This window comes from Maylandia zebra, linkage group LG3 (genome assembly GCF_041146795.1).
Source record: "Maylandia zebra isolate NMK-2024a linkage group LG3, Mzebra_GT3a, whole genome shotgun sequence".
In the NCBI taxonomy this organism is placed as follows: domain Eukaryota; kingdom Metazoa; phylum Chordata; class Actinopteri; order Cichliformes; family Cichlidae; genus Maylandia; species Maylandia zebra.
Genome location: NC_135169.1, coordinates 44,976,285 through 44,990,402, shown reverse-complemented (window position 1 = coordinate 44,990,402; position 14,118 = coordinate 44,976,285). Strand labels below are relative to the sequence as shown.

The window sequence follows — 14,118 nt, the reverse complement described above, 5'->3', positions numbered from 1 at the left end:
AAACAAACAAAAGTGTCCTGTTGATATGTCAGATGTCTGTTGCAGGTAATTTATTTTCCTCAACTTCAACCCTGAACTAAAAGGCCTTGCATGCGCCGCCAGGGTCTATGGAAGTAGATTTAAAGCCTCAAACTAAATCACTTACTGAATTTTAGTGGCAACACATGATAGAATTGCAGTGCATTGAAAGTGTAGCAGGCGACTTTGTCAACACAGTCACAGAATGCTCTCCAACAACCTCAGGTAAAATGCGTTTCTTCCATTTCCACCGATAAATAATTGAGAAATCAAATCTATGGTTGAATAAAAGAAAACGAAGGTCCCTGCTTGCCGTTCCTCTTAAAACAGCGTTCCGGTTTTGGTGTCTTCGGTGTTTGAAGTGTTTTATTTAAAGCACCCGAACATTTTAGGAGACTTTTTCGTTGCACCGGCCGCCCATCTGTCTGCACAAACAAAATACTTTTGATGTGTGATGGTTTTATCCCAGATGTGTTAAAAGCCTAGCGTCAAACACCGAAAATGTAAATGTGAGATGCATCTGTCTTGTTGCAGTGGTCTAGAGGCACACAGCTGGACTGTCTGATTCACAGCATTCAACAAAATCCCTCCCAGGACCACTGTGCTAGTCCATCCTTGTTCCTAAATTAGCCACCTGTACAGGTCTGCTCGGCAACAGTGCACGGCGTGCATGTGTACTGTTCCTGTGAAGCCGTGCACCTATAACAATATCCTCTCTGCAGTGGCCGTCTGTGCAGCACAGATTTCTAAAGGGCACTATATAGCGGGTATACTTCATACTGAATAACCCGTGGACTCGATTCAGACAAGCCGATGATGGATCAGTGGTCGTCTGCTGTGAGCTCATCAATCCTGCTTATTCTAACACCGGCTCCCTGCTGGCTCACCTTCACATTTCATTCGGAGCACCTACAACCGCATGCATGTTCCACATCTGCTCACAGGTAGCCAGACATAATCAGATTTTTAAAGAAAAGGGTAAGAAAGCCGTAACTCAATGATGTGGAGCTGTAGCATTCAACCTAGCATAAATCAATGTAGTAATTCGTGATTTGAAGGGAGTTCTGCCAACTAATAATATTTATCCTCCCTTTATAAAGATGTTTTAGGATTTTCCATTTATTTAGTGTAGTTAGGACCTGATATTTACATCTCATTTAATGTAAATTTGGTGGTATGGCTCTATTTTGACACACTCCTGTGTGTGAAATGCAGTAGGCAGGGACATGGAAAGTGGGAGGCATAAAGACCCCGAGCACAGAAGTGATCCAGCATCAGTGACAATATATTGTACAACATGTGACACTGATTAATTCACACACGGGATAGAAGAAGGAGCTCAGGTGAAGGTGGGCTGCAGTGACTTGTAAAGGTGCAAGTGGGCAGGTATAATCAGCTCAAATAGCATATATGCTCATACACAGTGGCCAAATGGATATGTAGAAGTGTGCTATCAAAACCATCACCTGGTGAGGGCTGGCAAGATGGAGTTATTGCCTGTCTGAATTAATTCTGTGTCCCATTTCTGACTCGTTTTATTTTTCAAGTGCCCAATTATTTCACAAAAAAATTTCCAGTGTTTTAAAGCAACAGTCCATGATAACTAGTTCAAGTTAAAAGCACCTGAAAGAAATGTTCAGTTGGCTCAGAGTAGTGTCTCTGGGACCACTCTGGCAATACAGAGCAGCAATATTTTGGACAGGAAGTCAAGGTGAACTGCTTCATGAGCACTACTTGATAGCTTGACACCATTGCCGATGGTAGTCTCCTTTCAACCATTTCACCGTCACGTGACAGAAAAAGGTTTTGAGAACATTTAATGTTTAATCGCCCGTTGTTAAATAAAATATAATGTGCTAGAGCGACACGAACTTCCTGTCTCCTCCGCTGGCCTACGCGATGGGTTCAACCGTCGGACAGTCCAAGTGGCAGAGAAGAGAGCGTTTAGAGCAAAAGAGCACTCACAGTAGAGCCATGCCAGTTATGGTGCAGTACTTACCCTTTAGAGAAAATTATAGAAGTGACTCTTTATAACTGTGGGTCAACTTTCTCAGTGTATCGCCTCGCTCTTGTTAAAAGCTTGAGATGGGTCATCAGTAAGAGGCAGGCATGTTGTACATGGAAAGAGAGGTTTATGTGGTGAGCTGGAAGGATGGCTTTCTGACATTCTGAAAAGACACACAGGTGGTCAACTTCACACCATTTATAGATTATTCACATGGGGATTTAAAGGGAACTGATGGAATAAGTGATTGTGTATCAGTTTTAATAAAAGTTTACTTTTTTACACGTTTCTTGCACTGGGTTGGACTGAAGGTTGCTTTCAAAATTTCATTAGCTTTCTTAGCCCTAACCCCACAGGTTAGAGGTTTCTCTGCTCTGATTAAAGAATTAACTCTAAACTAGCACTGAACTTTAAGAACAAGTTATGTGTGGCTTTCAGAAAAAAAACAAAAGGAGCTTGTTATTTCAATTTTCGCATCCAAAATGACCAGAGCTTACCCTGCTTTACTTGGTGGTCAGGGTAATCTGGCCATAAGCTGCTCTGTCGAGCAAAGACTGGCATTTTATTGACTCAAATGGTACACTGGGCCATCTCTGCTCTCACTCAGAAACTCAACCCTCCCAATGTGCTCCAACTTTAACCCTAGCTGTAACCTCATGGGTCAGAGGATCCACTGCTGTGAATAAAGAGTTAACACTGATGCCAACTCTGAACTTTAAAAACAAGACATGTATGACTTTCTTTATATATATATATATAAAAAAGACAGTTGACAATCAGATGGGGTCTCCCATCCAAGTACTAACCAGGCCCTACCCAGCTTAGCTTTTAAGCTCTCAAGTGATCCAACATGGTCAGTGCAGCCTGCTATTAAGCGGCTCCTTTGGGTACAAACAGGCAATTAATGGATTCATACAGTGAAACTAGCTGTCTGTGTAAATCTGACATAACTATAACCCTAGCTGTAAACCCAACCGAGGTCATAACCCTAACCCTGTCCCTTACAACATGGGTCAGAGGTTTCTCTGCTCTGACTAACTTTGGCTATACTCTATACCCAAAACTAAACTGTAGGAGCAAGACATGTAAGACTCTAAAACTGTCTCTGATCTCATTCAAAAGCCCGACCCACCCAATGTACTCCAATGCAAACACTAATTATGATGATCCATGAACAACACCAGCAAAGGAATATCAGATACACAGAGCGTGAGTAGGCAGGTGAGCTGATGGAGTCTGTTTTACAGGGAAGGATTCCAGGTCAAAATGATTAGCTTGACACAGACAGACAAGTAGATCTGACAAGAAACCCATGGAGGGAAGCTCCCTGTAAACACTTATTGTGCTGATTTTAACTCAAGAAGAGGTTTGGAAGTCTTTAGTCATTGACTCATCTCTCTGCAAACCTCTGTGACTTTAGGCGGTCTGAGCTGAGCTGTTGTGAGCTGCAGTTCGCCAACAGATCCACAGAGGATGCCATCGCCCACGTCCTACACACCACTCTCAGCCATGTGGACAAGAAACAGGGTAACTATGTGCGAATGCTGTTTGTTGATTACAGTTCAGCGTTTAACACAATAGTGCCCTGCAGACTGTTCACGAAGCTCAGGGATCTGGGACTTAACAGCCGTCTGTGTGCATGGGTGTTGGACTTCCTCACTGGCAGAACTCAGGTGGTGAGGGTGGGCAGGTGCTTCTCCAACAGCATCACCATCAACACAGGAGCACCTCAGGGATGTGTCCTCTCGCCACTGCTCTACTCCCTCTACACTTCAGACTGTGTGGCCACCCATGGCTCCAACACCATTGTGAACACAGTGGTGTTGGGTGCCATCTCCAACAACGATGAGGCAGCCTACATGGATGAAGTGAAGAATCTGGCATCGTGGTGCCAGGACAACCACCTCCAGCTGAACGTCAGCAAGACCAAGGAGCTGGTGGTGGACTTCAGAAGGAGTCAGCACAGAGACTACAAGCCCATTATCATCAATGGAGCTCCAGTGGAGAGGGTGCAGTCCTTCAAGTATCTTGGTGTCCACATCTCCTCAGACCTGACATGGGCTGCCCACATTCAGGTCCAGACCAAAAAGGCTAGGCAGCGCCTGTATCACCTACGACAACTGAGGAAGTTCAGGGTCTCTCCAAAGATCCTCAGGATTTTCTATACAGGCGCTGTGGAGAGCATCCTCACACAGAACATGACATCGTGGTTCGGGAACAGCTGTGTGAAGGACCAAAAAGCTCTCCAGAGAGTGATCCGTACAGCAGAACGCTGCTGCAGGATTGCTCTCCCCCCGCTTCAGGACACCTACACCAGGAGATGCCGAACTAGAGCAGCGCAGATACTGAAGGACCCGTCCCATCCTGGCAACAAACTGTTCCAACTTCTGCAATCTGGTAGAAGGTTCCGCATCTTCCGGGCAAGGACAGAGAGACTCAAGAGGAGCTTCTATCCCCAAGCCATCCGTGCCCTAAACACACACACCCGCCCTCTCACATCATCTATAATTGACTGAGACAGGACTCTTCCAGACACTAAACCAAGGCACAATGTACATTTCAATTCCTTTAATTTTAAATATGTTTATATTGTCTATCCTGTAAAATAGTCAGATGTCTATTCATATTAATGTACAGAATTCACCTGCTTGCTGCTACTACTGCACATTCACCCAATGTATATACTGTATGTATATATACATATATATATATATATAAATATAAATATATATATATATATATGTTCTTCCTCTACACCCCCCCCCCCCCATTTTTGCACATGTCGAGGAGCGTGTCAGGCTACATTTCACTGTGTGCTATACTTGTATAACTATGCATGTGACGAATAAAGAACCTTGAACCTTGTGGTTGCTAAACACTTTCACTTTCCAAAATTACCACTTACAGTTGATTGTGGAATATCCAGGAGGGAAAAATGACATGAACTGCCTACATTTGAAGTCAGAGAGCTCTATAGAACAACCCATCCTTTCTCAAATGTTTGTGAAGACAGGCTGCATGGCTTGGAGCTTGATTTTTACACCTGTGCCTATGGGGGTAATACACAGTAATATGCCCTGACAGGCAGGTTGGAGTTTTACTGACCAATTGGGCTAAGCTAGCCAGAATAGTCATTGCACTCTCCCTGCAGTATTCCAAGAGGAAGCTGTAAGTCAAGTCGAGCTTTTCTGTGTGTCAATATGTGAACTGTTTGAACTAGATGGTTTCATATAAAAATATGTCAAGTTTAAATATTGAAAGGTGGGATCCCCCTTTCAAATCACAAGCCCATAAAAGTATTTTCAAGGCAAAATATAAAACAATAGCTTTACTCTGTCACTGTTGTCTGTTGTCTTTCTCACCAGGAGATAGTTAATCTGCCCGAAGCAGGCTGTCTGCGGCAGCCAATATTAATGTTATTGATCATTGTCAGCTCTTGTGTTTCTTCCAACCTCAGATCACACTGGGGTGTGCAGTTTCTTTGCTTTTTTCTTTCCAGTAAAAGCTTCTTTTTTCATTAGTCCCCTTCTCTGTTCTTCTCCCCAATAACCTGTCTACTTTATTGCACACAGTCCTTAGAAAGTGACAACTTGGGAAACTGAATCAAAGTTTCAATAAAGCCTGGACTGCTGCAGGCTTTGACAAGTAAGGTGGATGGAGTGGAGGAGTACAGAAAGAGACTGAAGAAGGACATATCGGTTCCAGAAAGATAAATAGTTCATGAAGCTGTTGACTCCACCATTTTGTTACTTTTGGCTAAGAATTTTCCACCCGCCTGCAGCTCTTTTTGCCTACAAATTATTCATCGCACTTCCCACAGGCCTTAGCTGTCAATCCCAGAATTAGGGGTTTGTAGGGAAGATGGGAGCTGGAAGTTTGTCGCGAGATCGGGTGCATGCATACTCAGAAAGAGCTTGATAAAACTATAAAAGCTATTATAATACCATACAATCATTTCAGCTACACTTTCAGACAAACTCTGAATACACAATCAAAGAGAAACGCAAAATTAATAAATATATGGATAGGAGACTTCAGTTCAAATCAATTTTATTTATATAGCACCAAACCACAACAACAGTCACCTCAAGGCTCTTTATATTGTAAGGTAGACCCTACAATAATACCTAGAGAAAAACCCAACAATCATATGATCCCCTATAAACAAGCACTTTGGCGACAGTGGGAAGGAAAAACTCCCTTTTAACAGGAAGAACCAGGATCAGGGAGGGGCGGGGCCACCTGCTGCGACCGGTTGGGGTGAGAGAAGGAAGACAGGATAGAAGACATGCTGTGGAAGAGAGACAGAGATTAATAACAAGTATGATTCAATGCAGAGTGGTCTATTAGCACAATTAAAAATGAAAGGGTTAAAGAATACTGAAGCAAATTTGAACAAATGCAAGAATTTGTCACATCTTATGAACGATTTAGTCTTCATGTAAATTTACATGTACTATTAATTTTGGTGCATTTAATTGTATATTTTCCGAGTGATTTATTTGTTTTTATTTATTTATCTATTTTTATTTAGTCGTTTCAGGCGCTCAAGGACTTAACAGCATGACCGCTGTCACCAATAATTTGCTTCTGATGCGTTCCCCAGCAAATCTTTAAACAAGGATTACTCATAAAAAATGCATAAATATGGAACTCTGTGATAATGTTGGGAAGAAATGCATTTCTTACAGTTCATATTTCATGAGTCAAAATGTTCATTTGTACAAAAGTAGCTCGCAGCTCAGTTTTGAAAAGTTCGGACTGCTGTGACTGTTTTGACAGCGCGACTGTAATCTTTTCGCTGCATCTGTCATTGCATATTCAGTGTGTGCGTTTCCACTCACATGCTGTAAACCTCAGACAAATTGAAAGTGCAGAATGTTCACACTGGGTTGGTAAAGCCATCAACCTGGAAATGGAAACCTTGTCAGCGGTGAAGAATTGATGGTCATGGCTTCCCAGCCACCCACAGTGACTCTCTCTGCAGGATTAGAACAACATTATTCAGATTGCAGATGAACATTAGACTGGGATATCGCTCAAATCACGACATACCGTATGTGCTCTACCTCAATCCAGCCAGTGTTTGTGAACATGAACAGCTGTCATCCAAAGCCAGAAATAGCACACTTCCAGGACTTACCTGCTGCGTCGAGCAGACTCGCTGCCTCAGCGGTGCTTCATAACCAGTGAGTGGAAATCAGATTTTGTGAGCCGGCAGATGTTTGCTTTATGTTTTCTATTAAAGCTAAAGGCGATTTTTGAATAGAGACAATACCAGTGTTCAACCAAACTTTTTTCCAGTATGTAAAAGCGATTGCTGTTCTTTCCCTTTTTTTTTCCTTCCTCTGATGCACTACATATATGCAATATTGTAATATTGTATGCAGTATATACAATAGCTTCTGCTTCCACATCATCACCCAACCTGTCAGTAATACAAATGCAATCTAACATGTGTTCAATCTCAATATAGAATAATAAATAGGGATTGTGGGGTATAGCTCAGTGGTAGAGCATTTGACTGCAGATCAAGAGGTCCCTGGTTCAAATCCAGGTCCCCCCTGTTTTAGGGCAGGGATAGCTCAGTAGTTAGAGTGGTCGCCCCAAGGTCGAGGTTTCGAATCCACTGAATAGGTACCCTTGAGCAAGGTCCCGTCCCTACACACTGCTCCCCGGGCGCCTGCTTAGTGGCTGCCCACTGCTTCACTGAGTGAATGGGTCAAATGCAGAGAAAAGCAAGTAATTTCCCCACAGGGATCAATAAAGTATATATCATTACTATTATTAGATTTATTGTAGCTTTGTCCTGATTTCAGTATACCAGGCAGGTCATTGGGTCAAGACAGTGTGCACAGTATATACTTCTGTTTTTTTTTCTTTCTTATTTTGTTTGTTTTTGGAGATGAAGGGAAAACAGGCAAAAAAGTGTAACCAATTCGTGAAAGATTGCACTAATCCCCTTATGCAGTGGTCGTAAATCCAGCTACAGGCATCACCTTAGCATGACTGCAAATGATAAAAAACAACATTTAAATATTAATATAGAAAATTTCCACAAGTATTATACCTAGCAGAGATGGGCAGTAACGTGTTACAAGTAATGTGTTACTGTAATCCGATTACTTTTTTCAAGTAATGAGTAAAGTAAGGGATTACTATTAGGTAATTACATTACTGTTACTTTCACGTAAGAACTCTATGTTACTACGTTACTAACTAATCGCGATTTTTTTGCGAGAGTGTCTCATGACAGTGACGTAAGCGAGTGCGACGTTCGTGGCAACAGCTGTGTGCAGATCAACAATGGATCATATAACAAGTGCGACAGAGTATGAGCGTGCAGCGTTTAAAGCGTGGAAGTACTGACCTTACTTTGAGTTTGATTCTGTAAAAAGTGACAAACCTGCCCCACTCCTGCTATACAGGTGAAAATAGAGCAACAGGACCGCTGAGTCTTTGATTTTATTTATTTTCTGCTGTGTTTTACTTGCATCTATTTGAAAGAGTGAGTGCAAACACAAAAAACTATTATATTTTATGTGCTAGAAAGTGTAGAGAATAGGTTTAAAAGTTAAACAAATTTCTTCCAGTCAGAGAATGCTGTATATAATTTAATGTTTGCTTGATGCATAAAGTTAAAAGATTAAAACTGATAAAACCAGTTTTAAAAAGAGATTTTTTTCATTTTATTACATTTTATATGATGGATTATGCAGAAACAGTAGAATTGGGCTGAAAGATCTATTGCTTTATTACTTATTTAGGGTGTAAATCCTGTTTTGAAAAGTAACTAAGTAACGAATTACTTTTGAAAATAAGTAATCAGTAAAGTAATGGGATTACTTTTTTCAGGAAGTAATCATTAATTAGTTACTAATTACTTTTTTCAAGTAATTTGACCAACACTGATACCTAGCCCGAGTGCCGACCCCGACCTATGCTCTGACAACCCTCACTAATATTTAACACAAGAAGTGCGCAAATAGGGAGGGAATAGTATTGTATTTTCTGTGAAGTCATTCTGTTTTTTCCACCTTTTAAATGCACTTTAGGAAGTTTGTAGTGCAATGGAAACATATGCAATGTACAGGCTTTTCTTATTTGCCCTGTTTGAAATCCATTTTATACTTTTAAATATAATTTTTGAGTAGAATTATTCTTTTTTTTTTTTTTTTAAATGGATTAATTATTTAATAATGTAACACATTTTAGGCAGATGTACAACATAAAAGTGAAATCAGAGGTCAAATGTAACATGATAATTTTTTACATGCTGACAATACACACCACTTGTAAGAAGCATAGTTTCTAAATTACAAGGATTTCAGTTTTCTAGCAATGAATCATTAAGTTGACCTTTAAGACCTTGGTCAACTTAAGAAAAGCTTGTTAGTTCTTCATCACGCTGTCTGTGAACAATTAGCCACCACAAAACTGACGGGACTAGCTCCGTTCCTATTTAGGCTATATATAAGTGTAGGTTAATAATAGACATGGTCAAGATAATTCGGTGTTTGGTCTAAATGTGCTCCATGCAAGAAGACTAGTTTAACTGTATCATACTTGACACATGAGACTATGTGAGTGTTTGACTCCACATCCTCAGTGTGATTTTCTTTCCTGAAAAACCAGAATAAATTGCACAATACATTTTTTAAGCAACAACTTGCACAGAAATGCCAGATTAAGCAAAAAGATACAAATTTAAAGTTAAATATGCAAATTTATTTTATTATTATTTTTATTATTTTTTTGGTAAGGTAAGGTTAAAAAAATATTAAAAATTTTAAAAGAAAATTATTTGATGGTTCGGGCTTTACAGAGTTAAGAAAACACTCTGACATCTTCTAATTTTCCTAATTTCACTCATATTTGTCCCTTTTCAGCGTTGGTCCTTCATTTTTTTGACCTAGCATAAATTATGCAAGCAATTTCAGTGAAGAGAAAGCGGCAGAGAAAAAAATGCCAGATTCTGAGAATATGGTGGCCAGGTTGAGATTGCAGGCATGTGCTCAGTGAACCTGCACAGTCACTGTTCTCTCATCAGTTGAATTAACAGAATTAATTATGACTCTCTGCCTGGGAACACTCTGCTGGCATTTACATGCGGTGACCCATAATCCCTTCTCTGCAGTGTTTATGCGTTTGTGTGTGTTCATGCACCTTACCCTTGAAAAGAACAGCTGCTAAGCATGGACAGTGATCACACACACACACATACCTACAGTCACACAATGGCACACGTACATTTTGCTGTACCTGCCTGTTAGCATTATTGGACAAGACAGCTCCCTGTGTAATTTGCATAGTGATATCATTTGGATAATATTGCAGCTAGCTTAGGCGCCACCTGCTTCTGTGCTGAAATTGCTGGTGAAAAATGGAGGCCAGGTGGGAACAGGGGTGTGGGGCTTCACGGAGCTAGAATGCAACCTTCTCCAATTATGATATACATCGTTATAATTGGGGGATGCGTGTCTTTGGGTGTAATTGTGCAAATCTTTTTTTGCCGTTTGACTGCGGTGTTTGCCCTTACGTGTTGACATCATCATAAACTGAATAAGCAGCTTTCTCTCACTCGTTCACTCAGCTCCATCGTGCATTCAGATTTTCTAAATTTGTACAGTTTCTGAAATAGTGAAATGATAAAGTCCCATTGACTTTGACTGGAGAGCCAGTTGTCTCTCACTCTTAGGCTACGTTCACACTGCAGGCTAAAGCACATCAAATCCGACTTTTTTGACCCTATGCAACCCATATCCAATCATGGTATGACAGTGCGAACAGCACAAATCCGATATTTTCAAATCTGACCTGGGTCACTTTCGTATGTGGTACTGAATCCGATACATACCTGATGTTTTAGAAAGCGACTGCTGTTTGAATGGTCATGTCGCATTAAATCTGTCTTTTACGTCACTGACACCACACAGATGCCAATCCAGTTGTTAAGTCTGACGTCACTAGCCGTGTCTGGGCCTAAACTCCGCTGCAGGTCCATATATCAAACGATCACTATGGCATTACTGAGAGTTGAAAACCTGTCTAAAGTCTTTCATCTTTAATAAAATGATCAGCGTTCTGCTCTACCAGGTGTAAGAATTGAGTTTAACATCCAGGCATCCATGAAAACGGAATTTATGACATTTAACGGAGTTAGAAGTTAGCAGGGAGTTAGCTCGCTAGCTTCTATCTAAATACAATATAGCATGTCCTGACTGCAGGGTTTTGGAAACAAATTAAAACGTACAGCTCTGTTATCACTTCCAACATAAATGAAGACAGAAAACTAAACAGCAGTGACGTTTGTAGGGTTACTGAAGTTTGGCTAGCTGGTATATAATGATGTGCTACGTGACCGCTAGCGACACACAGCTATGTTAGCATAATATAAACAAGCTAACTTTTTTTCCACTGGATAAAAGTTAACGTGAGTGTTCTCGGTGGTCAGGAACAAATGTAATCGCATGGCAGGATGCTGTAAAAGGACCAAACTTCAGCCAGGAGAACAACTGAGATAATCCATCCACAATACGAGGTTAGTCATTCATATACTGCTGCATGGGCTGGGCTGTAGTTACATCCTAAGGTTTTAAAAACTGAGCTTAAATAAATGATTAGCGGTAATAAAAGCCGAGGGAGGTCAACAGTGATCACTGACTGTTTTAGGAGCTTTTTGAGATTAAATAGAAGAAAATACAAAACATTAAACATGTTAACAACACAAAAGCCATATTAAACGCAGACTACTTTAGGCCCGGATGCAGGATTCGTCATGTCATCACTTAACGACCGGATTATCAGTGCCGGAGAAGACAAACAAGAAAGCATGGCGGCCATTGTTAAAGCACGGGCTCTCTTTTTTCTCAGTGTCCTTCTTTCTCTAACTAATTTGTCAAAATCCTGTCGGTTACAACTGTGCAGAAATTGATAGACTGCTGCAACAACACCTACTAGCTCTGTAGCCGCTATTTTTACTTCCATAAACAGAGAGGGTTGCGTGTGACGCCTTCTTTTGCGCATGCGGGACGCTTTGAGGGCCGTGTGTGTGACCGTAGCCTTAGTGGCCCAGTGGCAGTATTACCACATGCTCACCTCTCACTTACATACTGTCGTGAGTTCAAGTATATCATGCACTTTCATGATTTAGTTTTTGTACTGTAAACATTTTCCCGTGTACCAAATCATTCCATATTGCAGAGGGACAGCTTTACTATAACAGGTTAAATGTCCCTGAACTGTGGAAAAGCTTGTATGACAGAGATGATTACGACCACTTGGATCAATTCCCAGTGGTAGCAGATTAGCTTCTATCTCAGGTACAGCACTCTTGTGGCCTATTAAAGTGGCTGCCCAGTGTTTATGAGCTGTCTCTCTTCAGCTTTCTTACCCAACATCTTTGCCTCCAACTTTTTATCTGTGCTAGAAGCAAGCTAGAGCTCAAATCCACCAGTAGAAACAATCCCACCTCAGTTTCTTGCAGAAATGGCATAACTTAGCTGCTTTTGTTCTCTGCCGAACCGTTTCTGTGACTTCAGAGAGGAGGTCGCCATAACAAAACAGCAACTGGAAGAACCTCTTTGCCCTCACAGCTTTCACTGACCTCCCATCCCCCTCCTATCCAAATGTGGCTGCAGCGGAGTATGGAAACAACAGATAACGACTCAAGCCCTGTGAGATGTGTTATGGAGCTCTTAATGAAAGAGTTGTGCCCCATTGAGCCCTATAATGAATGTTCTGACATTGAAAATCCCAGGAGGAGCAGCTTAATTCCTGGGAGTAGGTTCAAGCAGCTAAACACACTTTCATAGAGAAAACAGTGACTAAATGATGCCTTAAAAAATTGGCATTGTGTAGTTAGTTTGGTATGCATGTATCTACGTGGCCCCATCAGAGAAAGGTGTTCCAACACCTTTGTTCCGGCTCTTTATGCAGCCTTGTCCAGCTTGTCTGATACCTGTTTAGCTTTTATCCTGACTAATGGAAATGTCAAAAACACTGTAGAAAAGCTGGACTGCCCATTCTCCTCAGAAGCCAAAAGATGTGAAGCCGAGATTGCTGCCAAGCCTCGTCAAAGACGCACGCACACCCTCACGCACACAGTCAGAGTGCTATGCGGTATTATAACTGATAAGAGCTTTTGTAGATTTTAGTAATGATGTCCCTGAATACCAAGTGAGCTGCATCTAAAGAGACCCACAGGAATTAATAAAAATGTCTCCAATTTCATGGCCGCAGTGGTTTCCTGCTTTTGAGAGATCACAAAAGAAAATCACTGAATGCCACAATTTAATTATGTATTTCAGGGTGTCTCTGGATGTATTGCTCCTTTTTGGAAATTCTGCATCCCCATTCTGGTCCCTCTCTTTGTCTTTCCCCATCATTCCACGTCACGCTTTCATTTTTCTTTTACTTTCTCTCAGCACTCATTTCCATTTCTTTTCCTCTTTTTTTTTTCTTATTTCAAATTTCTCATTCAGATCTCATCCCCTGTCCTTTCTGTCTTGCCCGGCCCCCTCCTTTTTTTGTACCCTTGTGTTCTCTTTTATATTGCTGCCTCTCTCCACCAGTGCTCTGATTCATTCCTCCTCTGCTTCACTCTTTTACATGGGCAGGTGGCAGAGCAGCTGGCCTACTATGGCCATGTGTCAGAGACAGTAATCACAGAGGAGATGTTTGACGCCGCTGTGCAATTTGGCACAGTGCAGGGTGACCCCACCCAGAGCTGAGCAAGACGACCTGTTTGGATAGCCCCCCGGTTGCCCCAAGCACCGACTGGGAAAGGAGCATCAAGGACGGCTCACCTCACACCTCAACGGCCTCGCAGGTGGGCTCCTCAGGGGAAGAGGGGGAGACGGTTGGCTGTCAAATGACACGAGGCGGCAGATCTACAAAAGGTTGGCAGCTGTGTAAAATAAAAGAAGAAAATTTGTAGGCCACTTAAAGCCTGCAATTAATTGGAAACAGCACAAGTACAACAAAAAAAGTTTTTGTATTGGATAGACTGAATCTTTCAAGATGCTTCGTTGAAAGGCTTTGTGGGCAGATGGTTCAGTTACTTCAGAATCTGCTTTTTCAGTCTATAATTGCAA

General features: G+C 41.4%; 1 non-coding gene across 1 annotated transcript; it reads left to right on the top strand.

The window, feature by feature from the left end:
- The first annotated feature begins 7,516 nt into the window (after positions 1–7,516).
- trnac-gca (transfer RNA cysteine (anticodon GCA)) lies at positions 7,517–7,589 on the top strand. The gene has a single exon. It is a non-coding gene; the product is annotated as a tRNA-Cys (tRNA).
- Positions 7,590–14,118: the final 6,529 nt, after the last annotated feature.